Below are 23,452 nucleotides of genomic sequence, written 5' to 3' on the forward strand. Positions count from 1 at the left end.
TGTGGTGTGGGCAGGGGTTTGTGCTGGTTTTCTGGGGGAAGGGCCCGCCCCATTGGGATAAAGGCAAACTTGGCAGAGAGGGGTAGTTTCACCACAGCACATGGGGTTGGGGCTTGGTATAAGCAAGTTAGGCAGCCAGTGTAGGTGCTGGCCTGCTTCCTGCAGGTGGCTCTATCTTTATGCTGAGGGGTAGGAGAGGGAAATGGCTCCAGTCAGCTCCTTTTTTCCCTTAAGAGGTGTCTCCATGAACACTGCCTCTCAGAGACATGCTCCAAGAAATCAAATAATTTCCCAGCTGTGTACCCCAGGCGTTTTTCAGATCATTGTTTCCATGCTGTCTGCTTCTGGGGTTTTTTGCCTGCCTACTTTCCAGGAGCAGCACAGTGCCCTCCGTGCTCTATCTCAGTCAAACTGCTGACTTTTAAAACTCTAGACTTTAAGCCCCACTAGTTGCAAGAACTCACGAAATTTAGCCCCTCTCATTTCCAAGCCAATGGCTTTGGGGAAACTTTCTCCTTGTGCATTCCCCTGCATGCTCCTCTCTCTCTCACTCTTCTCTGTCCATGGCTCCCTCCTCTCCACAGTACCCACGATCCATTTCTCCCCCAAACTACATCTCTGCACTTCCTATCATCCTTGATGTGGCCTCTTCTCTCCCATTAGTCAAGGAGGTTGTTCTGCCAGACTTCAGGTCTATTTCTGGGGTATTTAGGATGATTTAATAATTATCTAGTTGTATTCATGGGATGAGACAAGCCTCAGGTCCTTCTACTCCACCATCATCTCCCCTCTCCTATAAGCCAGTCCTTCCTGTTATTGGTATCTCCTTCAGGTATCAAGGAGTCACAGAAGGCACGGGGCATGGAAAGGTCACAAAAGGCTGACATCAGTCACCTACTACAGTTTTAGTGTACAATGTTCTTCATAGATTATGGATACAAATCCTTTGTAAGATACATGATTTGAAAATATTTTCTATCAGGCTAGGGCTTGTCTTTTAACTTTAATGGTATCTACTGAAAAACAAAAGTTTTAACATTTTGATGCAGTCCAATTTATCAATTCTTCTTTTATAGATCATGATTTTAATGTTACATCTAAGAAATCATTGCCTAACACAATTTCAAAAATATTTTAGCTCACATTTCCACTAGAATTTTTACAGATTTATCTCTTACATTTAGGTTTATGATCTGTTTTTCGTTGATTTCTGTGTATGGTGTCCTGTAAAGATTTAAGATTATTATTATTGCTTTCTTTGCATATGAATATCCAATAATTCCATTGCCATTTGTTGAAAAAAATGTCCTTTCCCCATTGAATTTCTTTGGCTCTGTCAAAAATCAATGACCATAAATATTAGGTTTATTTCTGAACTTTCTATACTGTTCCATTGACCTATATGTCAATTTTTATGCTGATCATACTGCCTTGATTATTGTAGCTTTATAATAAGTTCTGAAGTTTATAATAAGTTCTGAAGTTCCCCTTTGTTCTTTTGTAAGTCATTATCCCTGTACTACTTCTTCCACTGTAGGCAATGGTTTAATTTCTAATCCTAGAAGATTATGAAAGAAGAGATCATCTTTTCCTTTACACTTCTCTCATGTGTTAGGATCTTCTTACTGGCTCTTATGTAAATCAGTTTTTGCAACATAACATACCACCTCAGAACTAGTGGCTTAATAGAACACACATTTATTTAGCCCACAACCCCAGGAGTCAGCAATTTGGGATGTGCTCAGCTGAGCAATTTGTTTTTCTCTGGCTCTTTTTCATGTGTCTGTGGTCAGCTGCCAGCCCCTTTGGTAGTTCTCCTTCCGGAGGTTGACTGGATGGCAGCTGGGGCAGTGGTGGGTAACTGGGTCATGTGTTTCTCACCATCCACCAGGGTAGCCTGAGCTTGTTTCCATGGTGGCAGAGTACCAACAACTCTAGAAGGAAAACTTTTCAATTCTCTGCTAGCGTATCCTCTGTCCCATTGGCCAAAACCAGTAACAAAGCCAAGACTAACAATAATTTGGAAGAGTTTTGCCAAAAGTGAATACAAGGATGTATGAACTAATCGAAGGTACTGCTGGGGTCAATCTACCACAGGTTTTGGCAACATGGTGAAATTACCTGCTTCAAATATGAAGAGAACCAAATTTCTGAGTATGAACCAATCAAAATTTAGCAAACCAGTTATTTCAAAGTAACAGTTTGGGGTCACTGGGACTTATTCTTCCACAGATTTCCAATCCATAGAGCCCACGTCTCATCCAGTAGCTAACACCAAAGACTAAGGACATAGGGAAAGAAAATGGTTCCTTATAATTTTCCTTAGGATCACAAAACTTTTAGATTGGGGAAACTAAAAGAGTCCAAAATATTTCCTCAATTAGAACATTTAGGGACCTTCAATTCCAACCCTTCCTATCTTAACATGATTTACTTTTAGAACAGAATAATCTTAGAGATCTTCAGGATCATAAAGACCAAACCTGAAGGTTGTACCTTAGAGCTTCATTGAAAGGGTAGTGCTCTTTACCTAAGTCTAAGCACCAGGGCATCCTGACATTAGGATTCACCACTCCTGTATAAATAATCAAATCACACAAGTGTTTTCCTGTATTTTTTTCTGGAAAAAACATCACAAGCAGCTATCAGCATTTTGGTAGGAGATGAAGCTTTAATTCCTAGTTCATAATAGTCAAAATTAATTCATTTTTATCTTTTTTCTCACTATCTATGTTAGACTCTCTGCTGCCATCACTGTTATGAAAACATTTGGAATATTTTAGCAAATGCGTGGGCTTGGAAGTAGATGAGAGGCAGGAAGCTGCACGGTCTGGGCTCAGATTGGTGAGTTAAGATTACCTGCTTCAAGCTGTAAGTATTTGGTGAATAGTTTCAGTATGTTAGAACAGTAGCTATGGATTAAATATATTCTTGAAAAAAATTTTTAATGTTTATTTATTTTTGAGAGAGAGAGAGAGAGAGAGGGAGAGAGAGAGAGAGAGAATGAGTGGGGGAGGGACAGAGAAAGAGAAAGACAGAGAATCCAAAACAGTCTCCAGGCTCTGAGCTGATCGCACAGAGCCCAACATGGGGCTCAAACCCACAAACCGTGAGATCAGGACCTGAGCCGAAGTTGGATGCTTAACAACTGAGCTACCTAGACGCCCCTAAATATATTCTTTGGGTCAACCAGGAAAACTCACCACCTGTGACATTATATTGAAGACAATAATTTAGCAAATAGCTTTGCAAATATAATCTCTTTGAAAACTGGGGTAAATCTGAGTTGTCTTTATTTCAGAACATTATAGATAAAAGCTGGATCAATATGAGAATTTGGAAAGACTTTTCTGGCTAACCTAACCAATTAAATCAATTCCATCCAGGCAATATAAGTAAAGTTGATTTTCTCCTCCTCAGGCAAGTTTGTTGATTAAAATGATTATTTTAGTATTTTATGGTGGGATTGCAGATGTGGAACTGGACCCTACAAATTTAAGTCATTGCCAGTCCAGATCACTTCAGGTGCCTAGTAAGACTAGTTGCTGTTTTTGTTTGTTTGTTTGTTTTTTAAGGTTTATTTATTCATTCTGAGAGAGAGACAGCATGAGTTGGGGAGGGGCAGAGAAAGAGGGAGAAAGAGAATCCCAAGCAAGCTCTGATACAGGGCTCAAACCCACAGACTGTGAGATATGACCTCAGCCGAAACCAAGAGTTGGATGCTTAACTAACTGAGCCACCCAGGCACCCCAGGACTAGTTTCTTAATGTTGGTTGTCCTGGCTGTCATTGTATAAAGAAGCTTCTGAGGAAGTGAAGGCTTGTCCTTCGTCAGAGATAGGTGTAGTTGCTGCCTTGTAGAATGGAGGTTTAATTGAATCACCTGCGGGCTTCAGACTCTGTTTAAATATGTGGATGAAACAAGAAAGATGATGCCTGACAAAGACAAGTGGCTTTGTTAATTGAATTTGCAGTGGAAAATTTACAAGCTTTAATTAGTATAAAATAAGCCACAGAAATAAAGATAGTGATTAAAGCAGACTAATCTGATTAGAATCACAATGTGCGTTGTTACAGGCTAGTTGATGGTAGAGACTCCCCAGCGGAGTCTGGCCAGATGCAGGAACCCACTTGGAGGAAAAGGGTACTTTGCACCCAAGCCTGGAGCTGCCTGTTGGATCGCTAAATCATTTGGGGGGCGGGGGGGGGGGGATTATGCCGGAAAAACACTGTGAGAAGCGTGGGCACTGGTGAATTGATAAAAGCCTTCTTTCTGGGAGAAAGCCTATAAAATCCATGACCACCTGCAGTGAAGGGAGCTAAAATTAAACTTCAGAACCCTCACTAGCTGAGCAAGATTTCACCCAGCCTCTCAAAACTTCAAACTTATGAAAAGTCTGGAGAGTCAGAAGGTGGTTAAGTTGTCCATACTTTCTTAGTTCACACCCACACAATGAAAGCAGTGTCCATTCGAGACATTTAGACAAAGAATATCCAAGTATCCTGCGTGTTGAGAGAAATGTTAAATTCAATGCAGTACAAATCACAACATTAAATTACCATGTAAATCCTCTCCAATGTTCAGTTTCTTGATCTAACTTCTATCAAATTAATTTTAGTTTATGAGTGTAGGTAGATGGAAACTGTCCATTTCCCTTCCAGCAATTCCCAGTTCTCCCCCTATTTTCTGGTTTGTAAAGCTTCCAATCACCTCAAAGCCGAATGCTAAAACAGGTCACGTGTCTCCATTATTTTCTATGTGCATATGCGGCATCGTGCATGAGGCTCTCGTAATATTTAGATAGTCATGCACCAACAGAAACCGTGACAGAACTTCACTTTTCAAACAAATCGTAACCAAAGTTTTTAGAAGATATTCAATTATATATTAAATAAAATGGCCTGGTTTATATTGACTTAGGCTTCTAATATTTGGTATCAACTATTTTAAATGTTTATTCCTTCAGTATGGGTTTATTATAAGAATAGATTTTCCTTCGGTGTTGCAAATGCTGAGACATAAGAAGAAATTCATTTTAAGTGGCTCGTCTTATGACAGAAGGTTATGGCCATTTCAAATCAAATCATTTAAAAAAAATAGACATTTTTATTGTTAATTTGATGGCATAGATTTCAGCCACAATTGTGTCACCGTGGTCTACTGAGATGATTTAGTTCAAAATAAACCAACATTCTTCACTATAGAGTTTTCATTAAAAATATCTACTAAAAGAAGAGAATTTTCTTTGGTGCTTATGGCTAGAATACAAAAAGGTGGAGCGAACGACTGCCAAAATACACTTGGATTAAGTTTATTAATTCACTTCGTTATCTGTATCTAATTCATCAACTATAATTCACAATAATAATTGATGGCTATCACAAAAGATGATATGAAGTTCAATTTCAATTGCACTGCTATGCATTTGATAACAGAAATGTTTTTGTCTCAGCCAATGAATGTTTGTTGAGAACCCCAGAAGATGCAGTATTCTGTCCTGTGCGTTGGTATCTTTTTCAAAGAATATATGTGATCTGGTGAATAGATAGGATACTTATCTTTCTTAGATTTTTAATAGAGACACACTGCTAATGTGTATTCAATACAGATATTTAGAGATACAAATAATAGCTAGGTAGGACATTGATTCTTTAAGTTCAGAGTCTGTTCTCCCTTCCTCCCTCTCAGTCTGAAAGCTCTTAGGTGGGGCTGAGCAAAGCGGGCAGCTGTAAGTGGCAAAGGCAGTGACACAGGACAGGTGTTGCTTGAGCAGGTCGAGGATGGTGTCTGCACTGACTGGGGTGGGGAGTTGAAGCCCCACTGAGAGGGGTTGGGATAAGCAGTTTTCCTGCACAGGGAAGGACAGGTGGAATGCTTACGGAAGCCCCAGAAATGGGTGGAGAAGACCGACTGGGTGAAGAGTCCACCTGTGGGATGATTATGGCCTGGCCTGTGGCGTTGGGGCTGTGGAGGGTGCAAAGGGCATGTGCATATCCTGCCAAGGAATACAGAGCCCAAGAGGGAGGAGGAGGCTCCCTGTGTGCGGGCACCGGTGGTGCGAGCCACCACGGGATATGAGGGCTGAGAACAAGGTGAGGAGGGCACCCTGGTGGGAGACAAAGGTGATGGCAGCAGCATCTGTGTGCGGATTGGAGCCCTGCATGCAGACGGCACCTGTGCAGGGGCGAGGCGACTGTGGAGGGGGTGGTAAGGGAGCATCCACATGGGATTAGTGGTGCGGTGGTTTGCTGGGGGCACTGGTTACCCTGCGGTGACTGAGTGAATAAGAGAGTATAATGAAGATAAAGGGAGACAAGTTTCTCATCGTAAGAAACTGAGAAAGATAAAAAAAAAAAAAAGGGAACAAACCCATGGGGTTAATTTGGAATTATGGTATTGGTTTGAACTCATGGTTTTCAGTATGTAAGTATAGATAGATATATACCTATATAAATAAATATTGATCAGGATGTACGTGTGTGTGTATATCTATATCATATGTGCATGCACACACACACACACATATATTTACTACCTGTATCCAAAGAGAGAGCTTAAGAGCAATGATACTCTTGTGTCACCCAGATGCTGAAACCTAAAATCCATGCTCCAGTACAAGAACTGGGATGCCTTGGAGAAATGGCAGATTCTAGGACGGATCAGGATAATTACATAATAAATGTGAGGTATCTCAGTATGATGGAAGATAAGGAAGTACTCAAAAGAAAGAAGAGGACATTTCAAAAAGACATAGAAATCCAGATGGCCAAACAAGAGACAGGTTTAGCATCAAAACAAATAATAATAGTAAACATGTTCCTTACAGTAGACTACCAACTGCTTAAGGTATAAAAAGTAAGAGGAAAACCATGTGGCAACCATCATAATAATAATTCAGGCAAGAAACATCAATGGATGCAATGAAGTGGTAGAAAATTTGATGAAGAGTAGAATAGGCTCTTAAATTACCTTCACAAAGGGATGAAGAGTAATTTCTTCGGTAAAGAAATCTGCCACACAAAACTTAACCAAGTGATCAAGGTGAACATTAACACACAGGACAAAGCAAAATTACATAGCGCTTGATAGGGTGCAATGAGACCATAGCATCACATTCGCGATATCTCTGCCAAAAACAGATAACCCAAACATAATCATGAGGAAACATCAGACAGCCAGAGTGGAAGATATTTATCTGAACAACTGGCACGTAATTTTCGAAGTTACCAACGTCATGAAAGCCAAGGAAACCCCAAGGAACCGTTTGAGATTGCAGCAGATTCAAGAAACATGGTCACCAGATTGGGTCCTCAATTGGAACCTTTTGCTAAAACACATACTCTTGCCCAGTTGGGGAAGCTTGTATGTGGATTAAATGGTGGTAATAAATTAATATTAAGTTCTTTATTTTGTTTATTTATTAAAAAAAAATTTAATGTTTATTTTTGAGAGAAAGAGAGAGAGAGAGAGGGAAAGAAACAGAGTGTGAGCAAGGAAGGGGCAGAGAGAGAGGAAGACACAGAATCTAAAGCAGGCTCCAGGCTCCGAGTTCTTGCACAGAGCCCGCCTCTGGCCTCGAACGCATGAGCTGTGAGATCATGACCTGAGCTGAAGCTGGACGCTTAACTGACCGAGCCACCCAGACATCCTCTAGGTTCTTTATTTTGATTATTATATTGGGACTTTGCAGGAGAAAATATTACTTGTAGGAAGTACATTCTAAAATAACTGAAGGTAACGGGACACAGAGGCAGCAAAACTATTCTGAATGTTTGAAATCATTTCAAATCATTTCATTGAAAAAAAATATATCAGGAGTCTAAAACAGTCTGTTTTCCAGAGCTGCCTGTGTTATGACCTGGCTGTTTGAGGGAGGAGGACAAATCACTTCAACTCTTTATGTTTCTATTTCTTCACCTCTTAAATAAGGGAGCTGGACTAAAGCACCTCAAATCTCTTTAGAGATCTAATACCCTCAGGTTCTCAGGTGTCAATCAGGAACATTGTACTTAGGGGTTAGGCAAGAAGGGGTAAGTGGTAAAAAGCTCTGGAAGAGGAATCATCCTGGCTGCATTTTGTGAGAGTGGAGATTCGCTGTGTGCCAGAAAGAGGAAGAGGGATTGTGCAGGCAAGGAAAGTGCTCAAGCAAATAGTCTGAGCAGAAGTTACACAACAGGAAGAGACAAGATCTTATCTTTTTGCTGAAAGGCTTCTTGATTCCCCTCCTTCTCTTCATCCCACCTTCCTTCCTCCCTCTAGCAGTTATTAAGCAGTTCAAGGCACTGGGTGAAATACTGTGGAGGGTAGAAGCAGAAAGGATAGTTTCTGCTCTCAAATTGTCTTCAGTCTGGTAGAAGAGGAAACACACGGATAAAGCAACAGCAACCACAACACCAAAATCCCCCCCAAACTCTGCTTAAACTACACCAAGTTTGCCACTCTGAGGTTCAGAATTGAATTAGCCTCTTTCTTGTTCAATAATCATTCTCCCTCCCCTCCCCCAAAGCATTCTTTCCCCTTATTTGACTGTTTTATAGACTAGGTGACATGTGGCATTGATAGCTGTATGTTTTATCAGGAAAAAAATAAGCCTTGGTCAAGTGAGCAGTACTCTACAGACTATCTGCTTAATGCCTCTAGGAATAAAATGGAATTTATCTCTTTGATTTTTAAACCTCAGAGAAACTCTGCTTCCCTTTTCCTACCACAGGAAAAACTGCAATTTAACAATTGATACATGAAATGATTAATTTTATTAGGGTAAAATTGTGAAATAAAATACAATGTGAATTGGGTTCCTCTTAATATAAGCCATTTTTTAAGCTGGTAAAATAATAATATGTATTAATTTATATAATATTATTATAACACTGTACTGTGCATTATATTGTAACGTCAGGGAATTTGTATGTATGCCACTGAAAATCAGTAAGGGACTTAATCCACAAAATCCATATTATTTTCTTTATCAGTCGTTTTGGAAAAGACAGAAAATTATAGTGCTTGAATGAAATATGTTTTTAAAATGAATTTTCCAAATAAAATTTCCCCTAATGTTCATCCTTGTTCATTAAGCCCACATAAAAGGGACCAAAGCAACCATTAAGTGGAGGTTCAATGGCTCTCTGTTTAAAGCGAACACTACGGTTCCAACCCATAATGTGTCTATTGTTTTGGAAAATGCTAATTGTTAAATTGATTGTGATATTCATGTTCTGGCACTCCAGTTGAACACTGCACAATGCCCCATGTGATGATGGAGAAGAGCTTGCTGTTTGATGCACAGTGCTTGGCATGTCCACGTCTATCTCAGTTGTGAAAGGTTGTTTCAGGGCCTTGTTTTTCTAAATGTGAATGGCTCAGACAAGAGAACGGTAACACAAGATACTAAATTATGCTTATTCCTTTCATCAGTGAAGTCGCTCAGATGAATAGACGGGGAGCAAGGAAGCTGCATGTTACATATTTATAATGGATTCTGAGGGTGGCTGAGAAAGCCAACGCAGCATGGTTGAGTGCAGGATGTACTGGGAGTTGGGAACGTGGTTCTGGTCCTGCTCTGGCTCTCTCTGACTGTGATATTGGCACGTTACTCTTTGGGATCTTATCTAAGGAGAGAGGGTTAGGACAAAATATTTTCTGAGTCCCTTCCAGTGCTTTTAATATGAAATATCATTATGTTAAATTTCTCGCTTGTTACGGCACTTAATATGGAAAAAACTGACAAATAACTTCCAAGTAATTTTTCATCAGATAGATACCAAGTCCCTTTTATGTTCTGAGAACAGTGTCTATACCAAAAGTGTAGGATTAATACATGTAGCATGTGTTATCAGGAGTGTATAATTTAGCCTAATACTGGCAGACTAATGATAAATTTAGGGCGGTGATATTATAACAAGTCCCATAATATAACTAAATGTAATGCACGATCCCAGATTTGATGCTCAAACAGAAAATAAATATTGCTATAATGAACATTTGTTGGAAAAATTATACTGAATTAATATCAAATTTCCTGAGGGAGATAATTGTATTGTGGTTATTTGAGAGAATATCCTGGTTCTTAGGAGAGACATGCTGACATATTTGGGGTCATGATATCTGCAACCCAGTCCCAAATGATTCAGTAAAATGTATGTTTATACACACACGCTTATACATATGTATGAGAGAGGCTGAAAGCAAACACAGCAGAATGTTTACAATCGGTGAAAGTAGCATATGGATATTCCCCACCCCCTCTTTTTTTTGAGAGAGAGACAGCAAGAGGGGAGCGGAGGGGCAGAGGGAGAGAGAGAGAACCTCAAGCAGGCTCCACGCTCAGTGTGAAGCCTGACGCGGAGCTTGATCCCATGACCCTGGGATCATGACTTGAGCCGAAATCAAGAGCCAGATGCTCAATGGACTGAGCCACCCAGGTACTCTGGGTATTGCTTTATGATTCTTAAATCTTTTCTGAACATAATAGCTAGAAAAAGTAATGTGTGATAAAATGTTACAGGAATGCAAGGATAATTGCATGCAAGATAATTATAATAGCTAGTCTAATAAAACAGGATGTTAAACCATCTCATTTTATAAGTCTGCGGCCCCACAGATGAAACATATTGGTGACAAGTGTCCAGTGATTGATTGTGAAGAGTAGCTCCATTCTCATCCCCCACCCCCCCCCCCTCCACTGGACGAGGTAAGATGTGGCCCAGATCATGTCCAGCTCATTGGTTTCTTCCAGCTCATAGGCAAGAAGATTATTCTGAGGCACAAGAATGGTTAAGTAACTTGCCCGAGGTCACACAGTAGGTAACAGACCAAGGAGTCAAAATCAGGCTTTGCCAAGTGGTCTCCTACCTTTACCACTCTATAGTGCCTCAAATAATCCTATGTGAACTCAGTTTGGATGTTTCATGTTTTCTTTTTCTTCTGTCTACTTTTGCAAGTTTAGTTTGGAACAAAAATGTCCAAAGGAGCTCAAACCATGGTTGGATTATTATTAGTGAATTAGACAAATTGAAACTTTGCTGATCGGATTACTTCCAGAACCCTGATCGTTGTGATTTGGCCTGTCATAATGATTGTAAATGGTTATCCTGATTTATCTGGTCATTGATTTTGAAGACTTTTAGAGCAATAAGATCGAGTATATGTAGCAAATTGGGTCTTTAAATATATTTTTTAATGCATATAAAATCTGTATATCTTATAGGAAATAACATCCAATCCATCATGAGGAGAACTGAGATTAAAATCGGAAGACTGAGGGGCGCCTGGGTGGCGCAATCGGTTAAGCGTCCGACTTCAGCCAGGTCACGATCTCGCGCTCAGTGAGTTCGAGCCCCGCGTCAGGCTCTGGGCTGATGGCTTGGAGCCTGTTTCCGATTCTGTGTCTCCCTCTCTGTCTGCCCCTCCCCCGTTCATGCTCTGTCTCTGTCCCAAAAATTTAAAAAAAAAAAAAAAAAAAAAAAACGTTGAAAAAAAAAAATCGGAAGACTGATATTGAGCACACCTCCTCCGAGCTTTTCTGAGCGCGACTCTTCTAGGAATGGTGTCTCAGGAAAGATGCTAGATCAGCTTGAGGCAGGATAAGACTTCATTTTGAGTTTAGGGAGCTGTAAGTATTTTGGAAGATACTCAGGAATAAAGTCATGAAATTTTCTTTTCACGTTCATAAAAATATAAGGCACGGTCACTTAGACAAAGACACTTTGGGGTGAAAATTGTGAATGCTCAAGAGCCTTTAGAAAAATTATCTACAAGAGTGCTTAGAAGAGGAGCTGGCAATGGAAGGAGAGAGGTTACACTTTAAACTTAAAGGAATATGGTAATCTTTGGATCCTGCAATTTGGAGCAAACTAGTCTTGCATTTTATTCCTCTGATGTTTGTTTCTTTTCACTGTGAAGATTCAACCTTCAAAGCAGAACCTGACAGGTTGTGCTCTGCTCATCCAGCCTTCTGGGCATCTGTCTTCAGGTGAATTATAGCAGCAAATCTGGGAGTTCACTCCTGTTCTCGGTGCTCGTTCATCTCAACCGAGTGGCAGCAGAGGCCTTAAATGAGCCATACAGAAGTGCGTGCCACAAACATCTTCAACTGGGAGTTTTGAATAATGTTACTTTTAGGTTTTTAGAAAAGTTTTATCCTGTTCATCACGAAGCCTAATGAAAGCCTATTTTGCATTCTGAGAGGAGGAATTGTAATGTGAAAATGTCTCAGAATCCAAATTATTTAAGCAGTAATCCAAAGAAGTTCCTTGTCAGAAGCAATATTATTTTGTACATGCTAGAGAAGAGGAACCCTTGAGCGCTATCCCCCCAGAACTCTTGAACAGGGACTAGTGTATATATATCGTGAAGAGAGTTACGCCATTAATTCTTGATATGTAATGCATTCCTTTCTTTGTATCTGATATTATTTTTAATAGTATTTCTGTCAATTCTCTTGAGATAACAAGTTGTCTACATTGGAGAAATTTTTATTCATTTTGTCTGAAATTTATACCTTTTCCTCATTTTACTTTCTTTTTTTCAGTTTCACTGAGATGTAATTGATATACAGCACTCTATAAGGTTAAGGTGTATAGCATAATGACTTGACTTACACATGTTGTGAAATGATTCCCACAGTAGGTTTAGTTAACATCCAATATCTCATATAAATACAAAAAAAAAAAAAAGGCTTTTTTTCCTTGTGATAAGAACTTTGAGGACTTCCTCTCCCAGAAACTTTCAAATATGCTGTATAGTTGTGTTAACTATAGTCACCATGTTATACATTCCATTCCCAGGCCTTGCTTATAACTAGATGTTTCTACCCTTTGACCACCTTCCCCCATCTCCCCCACTCCTTGCCTCTGGTAACCACAAATCTGCTTTTTTTTTTTCCAGATTCTAGATGTGAGTGAGATCATGAAGTATTTGTCTTTATCTTATGTCACTTAGCATAATGCCCTCAAGGTCCATCCATGTTGTTAAAAATGACAAAAAATTTCCTTCTTTTTTTTTTATGGTTGAATAGATATTTTCCTTTTGCTGTTATCCTGTGACAAATACAGGCCATAATATGAATTAACCGTTGGTTGCATTTAATTGATTTGTTATATAATGCTTGCTTTACTTTCTGGTTGGTTCATGTATATAAGTACTGTTTCTGTTCAGTTTGGGAGACATGCTGGGGCCTCAACAGAGAGGGGGGGAATTAAAGATATACACAGGATCAGGCTAAAGGAATTCTCCTGTGGAGAGCTGGTGGTCTGTACACGGGGAAGGCTGGTGTTTTATATAACAGTGCCCAGGGAACAGTGGTGACCTTGGTGACAATCCAGGTAGGGTTGCTGTCCCAGGGATCTAATCAGTTGAATAGGACATGGACACAGGAAGTCACCAGACAGGGGTAAAGATGCAGTTACAAAGATGTGATCACCTTAGTTTCAGGGAGTTCTAGCTTTAAGGAAGGTCACAGCCAGAAATTTAAGGGTGGAGGGAGTATGCCTAGTCCCTGAGGTTAGAAGTTTGTTGGTAAAGTCTTAATGCATTTGAGGCCTAACCAAAAGGGCTAAATTTCAGGGCAGAACCCCAGCCCCGGTGGCAGAAATAGTAGGCTCTCTCCGGAATGCAAAGGGTCTTCAAGATAAATTCAGACTGTGACCAGGCCTTAGTCTAAGCTGGTGACTGGATTACGGATACTGGGTTGGGTCAGAAAAATAAATTCCATTTTTCTTTGTTGGTAGTCCTGGGGTTCATTGACAGTTAGGATTTGTTCAGGTGCTTAGTGAGGCTAAATTTTTCAGATACAGGATCAACAGTATTAGGGAAGATTTCAGCGGTCAGGAACCAATAGATTATAAAATTTTTGAAGATGCTTATGTCTGTTTCTATCTCAGCTCCCAAAGCCTGGCACAAGGCGGATGCTCAGAGTAGGTGCTGAGTTGATATTTGTGAATTGTGCGGTCTGGTTCCCAAAGGATATTAAGTAAATAGTTACATCCATGTCAAGATTTGCATGTCTAGATCTGCTTAGAATGATTCTAGGATATATTCAGATGAAAGATCTAGTTTATTTTCCTATTTATGAGAATGATATTTAAAAATATTTCCTTTTAGTGTTTCACTTACTAAACTAAGTTAAAATATTAGCCTTTTTAAAAATGGAATTAAACCTCATACTCATTTCTTTATACCTCTAGATCAGTTATTAAGAATGCAATCGTGGTGAGGCTTGCCACATTGAAAAATTAACATTACGGAGACGATATTTCTGCCAACTTCAGAGTTAAGACATTGCTGTCATTATTAAAGCAGGATATTTTTCATATATATAAATGACGCTTCTGAAAACAATTAGAGGAAGTGCCACTTGAACATTAACAGGGGGGATTTGTCCTATGTCATTCACATTCCCTCAACTTATTTGCCTTAGGAATGTTGCACAGACTTACATCTCTCATACATTTTGTCCTCAGGGGTAGTATATTTCCTCCCCCTGCCCCCATACAGCAATTCACAATCCAGTGTAACAAAGCATGTATATTTTCCATTGTATTCCATTGTTTTTCCTGCCTAGGGGCTCTGTTTCCTTATAAAATTGTGCTTGCTGAAATTTCCTTGGTAATTACTAAGTTCAACATGCTCTTTTTTCCATATACGAGACCAAAACTCAGAGAGTTCACATAACTTTTTGCCTGTGGCCCAACAGTTGCTAATGCCTACATCCAGATATCCTATTTTCCAAACTATTCATTTTTAAATATCATCTATCTCAAATTTGAAAACCACTGATGAAGTACTTATTTGATTATTTTTTTATCACCATCTATAACCAGTGGATTTGTATGATCCCTATTGCAGGCTTCTCCCCTTTTTGAGTACCGTCTACTGTTCTCTAATTAACTCCATTGTCAAGCCACATGACAACATCTAGATATCTGAAATACTCTGTAACAAGTCTTTGTGTTCTCATGAAGGGCAATACTCAAATGAAAAAAAAATTTTTAGGGCACCCGGGTAGCTCAGTCAGTTGAGGGTCCAACTTCAGCTCAGGTCATGATCTCATGGTTTGTGGCTTCGAGCTCCGCGTCCTGCATCAGGCTCTGTGCTGACAGCTGGGATCCTGGAGCCTGCTTTAGTTTCTTTGTCTTTCTCTCTCTCTGACCCTTCCCTGCTCATACTGTCTCTCTCTCTCTCCCTCTTTCTCTCTCTCAAAAATAAATATTTTTTAAAAATTTTTTAAAAAGAAAAAAAAAACAGGAAAACATTTTTTAAAGTAGCCAAATATCCAAATGTTTTCTAAATTCCCATGTTTAGGGACACCTGGGTCGCTCAGGTTGGTTGAACACCCGACTTACTGGGCTCAGGTCGTGATCTTGCGGTTTGTGACTTTGAACCTTACATCAGGCTCGCTGCTATCAGCACAGAGCCCACTTTGGATCCTTCCCCCCCTGCCCCCCCGCCCCTCTTCTGCTTGCGCTCTCTCAAAAATAAGCATTAAAAAAATAAAAATAATAAAACGAATTCCCATATTTATGGCATTCTGTGGAGAAAGTCTCCAGATAAATATCTATAAACCTTAACCTTCAAACAAAAATGTCTTCCATGTGGATATTTCCTAAAGTCTATCCATGTTGTTCTGTGTAAGAAACTGAAAGACTAATGTTGCCTGTGCAGAAATACCAACTTAATGTTTTTAAATCCATCTTTCATATTACCTCATCTATTAGAATGTAACTACATTTACGTTTATATGGGTATTGTGTTCTTGATGGTATCTTCTGATCTGTATCATCATCAACGTGAACATTAAGCCCATAATTAATGTAATACCAGCAAATAGAAAGTAAATATTTGCCAAGCATTATCAATTAATATGTACTCTGGGTCACGAATTTATGTATCTCTCTGTATCTGCCTTTTTTTTCTTTATAGATGATGTTGCATAAACATACTGAAATATTCTGAAAGCTCAGGTTAACTGTATTTAAAATCATATTTTGCATGGCAATACAGGCAGCAATTGGCCTTGTTCAGGCACTTCTTTGAAAGGGATATAGAAGGGTGCCTGGTTGGCTCAGTTGGTTTGGATTTCAGCTCAGGTCATGACCCCAGGGTAGTAAAATTGAACCCTGTGTTGGGCTCCAAGCTGGGTGTGGAGCCTGCTTAAGATTTCCTCTCTCCCTCTTCCTCTGCCCCTCCCTTGCTCACCAAATGTGCTCTTTCTCAAAAAAAAAAAAAAAAAAAAGGATATTGAAATTGTCAATTCTCATTTGCATTAGATTCAAGTTTATATCCTGAATAATGCCTCATGCAATTATATTGCCTCAGGATTTTATAAATTACTCCTATAAAAATAAAAAGGAGTTACTTGAAGAGAATTGAACTTATAGAATACTAAACAATGTTTGGATTATTAGTTAACTCATGTATATAAAATTAATGTATAAACATTATATGTGTGTTTAATATAACTCTATATGTATATGGCCACTCATTTATGTATACATACTCCTGCCCATATAGTCAGTACCTATTAATTGAGCACTTACTTGATTCCAGGCATGTGGCTAAGACAGGAAATACAGCATGAACAAGACAAACCTGGCATCCATTCTCCTAGATCCTGTCAGGCACAAGAGCGCCCCTAACTTCTCCCTCGGCAGGCATGGCACAAAGACGTCCGTGCCCCTGAGCCTGGATCTCCTCAGGTCGGGGCTCTTTGGCAGGGCTCTTTGACTGGACCAAGAATGGCATGGGAATCAAAACCTATTTGCCATTCCTGACTGTATATTTACGTGTATACGTAGCAGGCTGTTAAATTAGATGTTTCCATCTAGAGACCCAGGCACAATAGATAACAAGAACCAAAATAAAATTTGCCCTAGACCACCATGATGAAAATTATTAATTCAAGTTTGAACTTTTTATTTGGGGACTGGTTACATGATTTGGGGTCTCTTTCCAGGAGCCCTTCAAGAAGATCAAAAGTAAGGGTTGACTGAGATTGGGAAACGATTTTGTGAGAACAGTTTCTCTGTAGAAATGGTATTAAGAGCCACAGTGCCCTTAAGGGGTATAGCCCTTTCACCTAAGGCTACGGACGACTTGGCAAGTTTGCAGTTAAAGGACCACAGGGCACTGGTGCCCCAGTCAGGCTCGAGATAGCTGCACTGGCTTGCGTGGAAGAGAAGAATGCTACGGTTGGGAAGAAAATGCATTCCTCACCAACACACGTCAATAGGGTGTGATTCCAGCATCAGAGGGCATCACACTGAGGACATTTAAAAATGAGTCCTGCCCACGGGGTTTTCCCTCCCGGGTAAGAGGATCCAGGTGGTAACTAGCCGTCCCATCGGGGACAGAAGCTGAAGTGGGACTGAAAGCCATAGGCTCAAGGAGAGACACTGCCATGTCACAGGAGTGGCAGTTGATGGGGCCTGCAGAGGGAACTTCAAAGAACTCAGATAAGCACCTACACAGGAAAGTCAGCTTTAAAACACCTGCAAGGTCTAGATAGCATGACACCTGCCTATGACAGTGGTGGTCATGTAGGAAGTACAGGTATTTCCATCAATTTTATATCTAAGCTCCCCAAACATTAGCTGGTGGAAGCAGAAAGGAAGCTTCTTCTTCCCCACTGCTTGCTACAGGCTTCAGCTGAAGGCAGAACTGAGATTTAAGTTTAAATCAAGTTAGAACTTTGCAATATCTGGGAAAGGAAATTTACATTGCTTGAGCAAATTTGGTAAAGTTATCATAGCCCTTTCTATTATCTCAGAGTGGCCAAAAGGTTTCTAAAGGTCTTCATTGTCACTCAAGGGCAGGAGATGGGCTGCAAATACTGAATGGGTTTAAAGGGATGGAGGGAAGCAAAAATAAAACTGCTTATATAATTCACTCATTCATTTATCCATTCATCCATTGAATATTTATTAAACACCTTCTATGTGCCAGGCACTGTTTTCAGTGCTACATACACGCGAGTGAAAAAAAAAATACTAAAAAAAAAAAAATCTTCTGCTCCACAGAGTTTTGTTTTTAATTTTTTTAAAATGTTTTATTTATTTTTGAGAGAGAGACCAAGTGTGCATGGGGGAGGGGCAGAGAGGGAGGGAGCACAGAATCTGAAGCAGGCTCCCAGACGCAGGGCTCAAACTCACGAACCGCGAGATCATGACCTGAGCTGAAATCAGACACTTAACCAACTGAGCCACCCAGGCACCCCTGCTTCACAGAGTTTCACACTTAGGGAGTGTATGTTTAATGTCAAGGAGACATATACATATAAGCACACAATGATGAACAGGTGTACGAGTGAGTTGCCCAGACATTCTATTTATTTTCTACCTTTTCTTTAAAAGTTTTGGTGAAACCCAAAGGTAGTATAGATAAGGAAATCTCATGATTCTGGTCTTCTCTGTTGACACGATTATATGTGAGGCTGTCCTTGAATGAGTTCTATGATCATGTTCATTCATATTGCCGTATTCCTGCATCATGGTTGCTAAGTTAATTACCCAGCTCTCCTAGCCTGCAAAGTTCAACCTTAAAGTACTGCTTTTTTCCCCAACTATGTATATAACTCAGCTTAATTTGGCTTTGGATATTTTGTTATAACACTTCAGGTTTATGCTTAAAATTGTTTCTGGGGCATAAAAATGGGCCACTGTCCTGCTCCTCAGTACACAAGACCATTGAGAAGAAATCTGGACTGTGCTGACAATTTCTGCATGCGTTTCCAGGCAGGGATGAATGAGCAGGATTTGTATAATGCGATTTAACCAGGATCTGGCTCGTCATTTGCTTTGACCACTCCTCTCTCTTCCCACCCCCGACTCCCAAATGCACACGGAGACATAGCTTGCCCAGCAGTTCCTACTGGTGAAGGGCTGGACAAAAAGATCGCTTTGACTCACAATGGGAAGAGAAAAACGTTTATGCTGAATGCTCTGTTGTGGTGTAAAATATCTTAAATGTAGTGTGCAGCTGTCTTTCTGAAAAATTTGCTCTATAATTCTTTCATCTTCACTTATGTGTGGTGGACCTAACTTAAAACCAATGAAGTCCAAATTTTACAGTTGAAACATTTTGATCATTTAGCAGAAGGAAAATGAAGTCCTCTTTTAATTAAAACATTAAAATAATTATTGATCTATATTTAAAATGAAAAATTTATAAAACACATAAAATTTTAAATTCTCCTGATAGACATTTGCTTAAAAACTTTTTGGGCATACCTGGCTGGCTCGGTTGGTAGAGAATGTGACTCTTGATCTCGGGATTGTGAGTTCGAGCCCCACACGGGTCATGGAGCTTACCTAAAAAAATAATGTAAAAAAACCTTTTTGAAAATATCATGCCCAGTTTCTTCTCATAACAGGGGTACCTGTTGCCTAGTTTCGGGCCCATAGGCTTCTTTAAATGCCATATTGATGTTCCTTAAACTGTCATGTGAATTTTTTTTTTTTAAGTTTTAGTTCTCATATGTATAGTAAGAGCCCTTCAATGTTTTTGTCAATGTAATTTAGCCGTTTTGAACAACCGGTTTGGATGAACAGTGTTTATTATATACTGGGCCACTTCTACTTGTGATATGGATAAATAACATTTTACCGTCAAGTTTGTTCAACAAAACCATTATTGCTTTCTTGCTGTGCGGACACGGCATTGGTTTCTGCGTCTGCTAAAAAATAGTACTTGCCTTTGAGGAGCATATCATCCAATGTGTTGGGACGAAAGAGAAATGTAGATTGTCATTTATACTTTTATAGTGCATAGGATGTAAATTTGTAATTTTAATAAAATGTGTTAAAAGGCGAGGTAAAAATATGTGCAGATTGTTACCTATTTCTTTCTAATTTCTAATTCCTGACTAACTCCTATTAATGACAGGACTGGCACTCTGACACGAGACAATAGGTTATAAGGAAAGGTTACACATAAAATTGATCAGAAAGACTGCAAATGCTGTTGTTGCACGCATGAACTGTGAAGGGTGCTGTTAATCCTGAAGAAGTATGTGTTAATAAACAACGTATATTGAATATACTGATTAAAGCTGTCTGATTAATCCAACAGTAAGTGCTCTAGAGCCATTAAATTGAGCTTTCAGAGAATTATCATCTACTTGAATCTTTTTAATTTATCAAATGCTCCTAATATATTATTTACCACTCACTGGTTTTTGAAGTCACAAGAGTAATGCTAGTTGGACACTTAAAAATACATAACTGGGGATAAATTAGCAAAATAATAAATCATCCAACAATTCATCTTACCTTTCTAACCTTACGTCATAGTTAAGTGTTACTCCCAAGTAAATCTCTGGAGACACTGTGATAGTACAGTGCCTAGTTTCAAAGTACGTATTCATACAAAATTCCCTTTGCCTGCCAGCTGGAGCTAGAATTCTGAGAATTGTACACTTCAAGTACATATTTAAGGAAGAGCAAGTATGTCGACCGGCCGTGATAGAAGATACATAGTGAACAGAGTCCACACACTCAAAGCTTAAGGGTTCAGGGAAGTAGAAACTATGTTATGGGACCAGAAGATTTAGGAACATTACAATAGCCACAGATGTGGCTTCATCTAAACATTAACATTTTATAAAATACAAAAATACATATTATTAGTTTTATGAATAAAGTTAAGAAGTTTTTAGATGGGATGAGCCTACAGCGGTGGAAATCAACATCACCTGCAGACCTCTGACGGTCAAAATGATTCTCTGTCCATAGAATGAATAAATTAAATAAAATAAAATTTGCAGTTGCGTGTATGGGTGAGCATTTCAGTATAAATAACATTAAATTAGATGTGGCTATTCTTGTACATATTGCCATTTTTGTCCTGCTCGCAATCCATTTGCCATTTCTCCCCCACTCCCAGCTCGCCCCAGGGAAGTAAGATAGAATCAGGGAATCTGAAAGAGTAGTGTGATGTGTGCAGGGAGTTGAGGGCACAGACAGAGCAGGAAGTGAAATGTCGAGTGGGTACAAGAAAGAACAGGAGCCCAGGATAAACCACAGCAAGATGCAATCACGCTCTTTTTAGATGTTACATTTCAAGGTTGTTCCTGAGTTTTATTTTTTAGGAACTCCTGTGGTATTTGTTGAATCTGACCATAATTTGGTCCCTGGGGCAAAAGGGCAAATGTTTTGAAAGAGTTTCTATGTATAGATTTGGGGGGGGGGAAGCATTTTTATTCTTATACAGAGATTTCTAAAGTCAGTAGTTGGTTGACCATCTGAGAATCTCAGTCATTATTGTTGCTTCCCCAATGATGGAGGAAGATATGATGCCATTTGATGCCTTGTCATTTCAACCTTCTTGCATCCGCTTTCTGTGAGATGTTCCCTAATATAGTTTATTAAATCTGAAGCTGCATACCCATTATTGAGTAGCTCCTAAATAGTTTTTAGGCAAAGTATATCATAACAGTTCAATAATACTCTTCTTACTTGACTTTAGAATGCCTTCTCTTAGCCTGTTGTTGCAAACAACATTTTATTCTATACAATATTTAGGTGAAGGACCATGGGAAGGAAATGTAGAATTAGTTGTAGAGATAATGACCATTACTATAGATCTTAGTGTGTTGAAAAGTGGGTGTCCTGGGCAAATTCTACAGGTAGAATTCTGACAGATGGGATCAAATATCTCACATATAAGAAATTACCCCTAGAAATATTCCAGCTTTATTTAGAAAAGTAGCTAATTTTTTGTGAAGATGCAGTTCTGTCTCTAATTTTAGTGCAGAGAAATTTAGAGAAATTTAGAGAAATCTAAATTATATTCTAGTTTGGTGGGAATATACCTGCCTTTAATACATCACAATTACCTCACAAGAGGTATTTCTGTTGCCTCACTTGTAACTCTGTGATGTAAATTCTGACGCTTCACAAATTGGCTCTGATGATTATGACATCAACAACTGCTATACATCTCCTTGGTTAGGTTACATGCTTAATTAGTCATGTTTCATTTCCTTTCTGGCTTTCACAGAAGTTTCTCTTACATGACATGAGTTTTGGAAGACAGCATCCTCTGAGGACTCCCATTCCCCCATCTTTAGAGAAATTCCTTCTTGAAAGAGGCAAATTAGCACAACGTTGCACCCAGACAGGAAAACGGGGTTCTGGATGTGGAAGGTGACTGCGGACAGAGATTTCAAGATCAAAACTTTCAAAGTATGTTTCTGCCACTTCCCGTGTCACCTACGGGATTGCACTTCGTCTTTCTTTACTTCGTTTCACCTGTCAGTTAAAAAGGGCATTATATTTATGTTCACCATGTCTTGCAAGTCTTTCAGTTTTTTGATTTTTTATAATGAACTCTTTGTTCGTATTGAAGCAAGCCCATATTATTAACAAATGATACGGTCACAATGAAAAACTCCCTTCCTATGCAGAGAGCCCAAGGGACAGCACCCTTTCCTATTTTTCAGCTGTACACCTTTGCAAATGGATGAGCCTTGCGCCACTGCCTAAAGGTCAGAAAGCAAAGGATCTGCTGATTCAGCAGGAAGGATAAAACCCTAGAGTTTCCATCTCCCTACCTAAAATACCTAATCTCTTCTTCTTTGTAGAAATAAAACCTGGGAACACTTAGGGAAGACCAAAATTTTATTTTTGCTGAGACCCCAAAGTTTTGTCCATAATGTCTGTCTTCTGGGACTCTATTATTCTGGTAGCTGCACCAGAGAAATAAGAGTTCAGGTGTAGCTCACCCAGCTCTCAAAGGTTCTTAGAACCCCAGTCTTCACCACTGTGCACAACTCAAGGAAGCTTTCTCCTGCAGTTGTTTGTTCATTTAGAATGAGGGAATACACATAAACTCCTGACTCATTGGACTGATGGAGTCCAAATTTTGAAAATATCTTCCCATTTTATTCTTTTTCTTATCTCTCATCTGGTGTTGTCACTCCAATGAAGAACACTAACACTAAAGATCTTTTTTTTTTTTTTTTTATGTTTATTTCTTTCTTTTGAGAGAGAGAGAGCACGGAGAAGGGACAAAGAGGGAGACAGAGAATCCCAAGCAGGATCCAGGCTGTCAGTGCAGAGCCTGACATGGGGCTCAAATTCATGAACTGCTTGATCAAAACTGAGCAAAAATCAAGAGTAGGATACTTAATCTAATGAGCCATCCCAGGTGCCTTAAACTAAAACTAAACTAAAAACTAAAGATCTTAAAGCTAAAGTACTTAATTCTAATTACCATTTTGGAGCTAACAGTTTTTAGGGAGGCAAAACCATCACAAACACTAAAATTAGATTTAGGGACTGTTTCCATTATAATTGTAAATTTTCTTCACATTATTACCAGCCTACTTCTTTCAGTAATAATGAGGAATACTATGGCCATCGCTGTTTAAGTCTATGATTTAAAGTGTGTTTACTATTTCCCATGTAGCATTAAGCACTAAACTAAGAATTTCACCTGCCGAACTTGAATTTCACTT

At 39.3% G+C, this 23,452-nt stretch overlaps 1 long non-coding RNA gene across 2 annotated transcripts in view; it reads right to left on the reverse strand.

The window, feature by feature from the left end:
- Nucleotides 1–23,452, reverse strand: part of LOC122217413 — a 144,385-nt gene that overhangs the window by 27,120 nt on the left and 93,813 nt on the right. The gene's annotated exons all lie outside the window — the stretch shown is intronic.

This window comes from Panthera leo, chromosome B1, assembly GCF_018350215.1.
Source record: "Panthera leo isolate Ple1 chromosome B1, P.leo_Ple1_pat1.1, whole genome shotgun sequence".
Lineage (NCBI taxonomy): Eukaryota > Metazoa > Chordata > Mammalia > Carnivora > Felidae > Panthera > Panthera leo.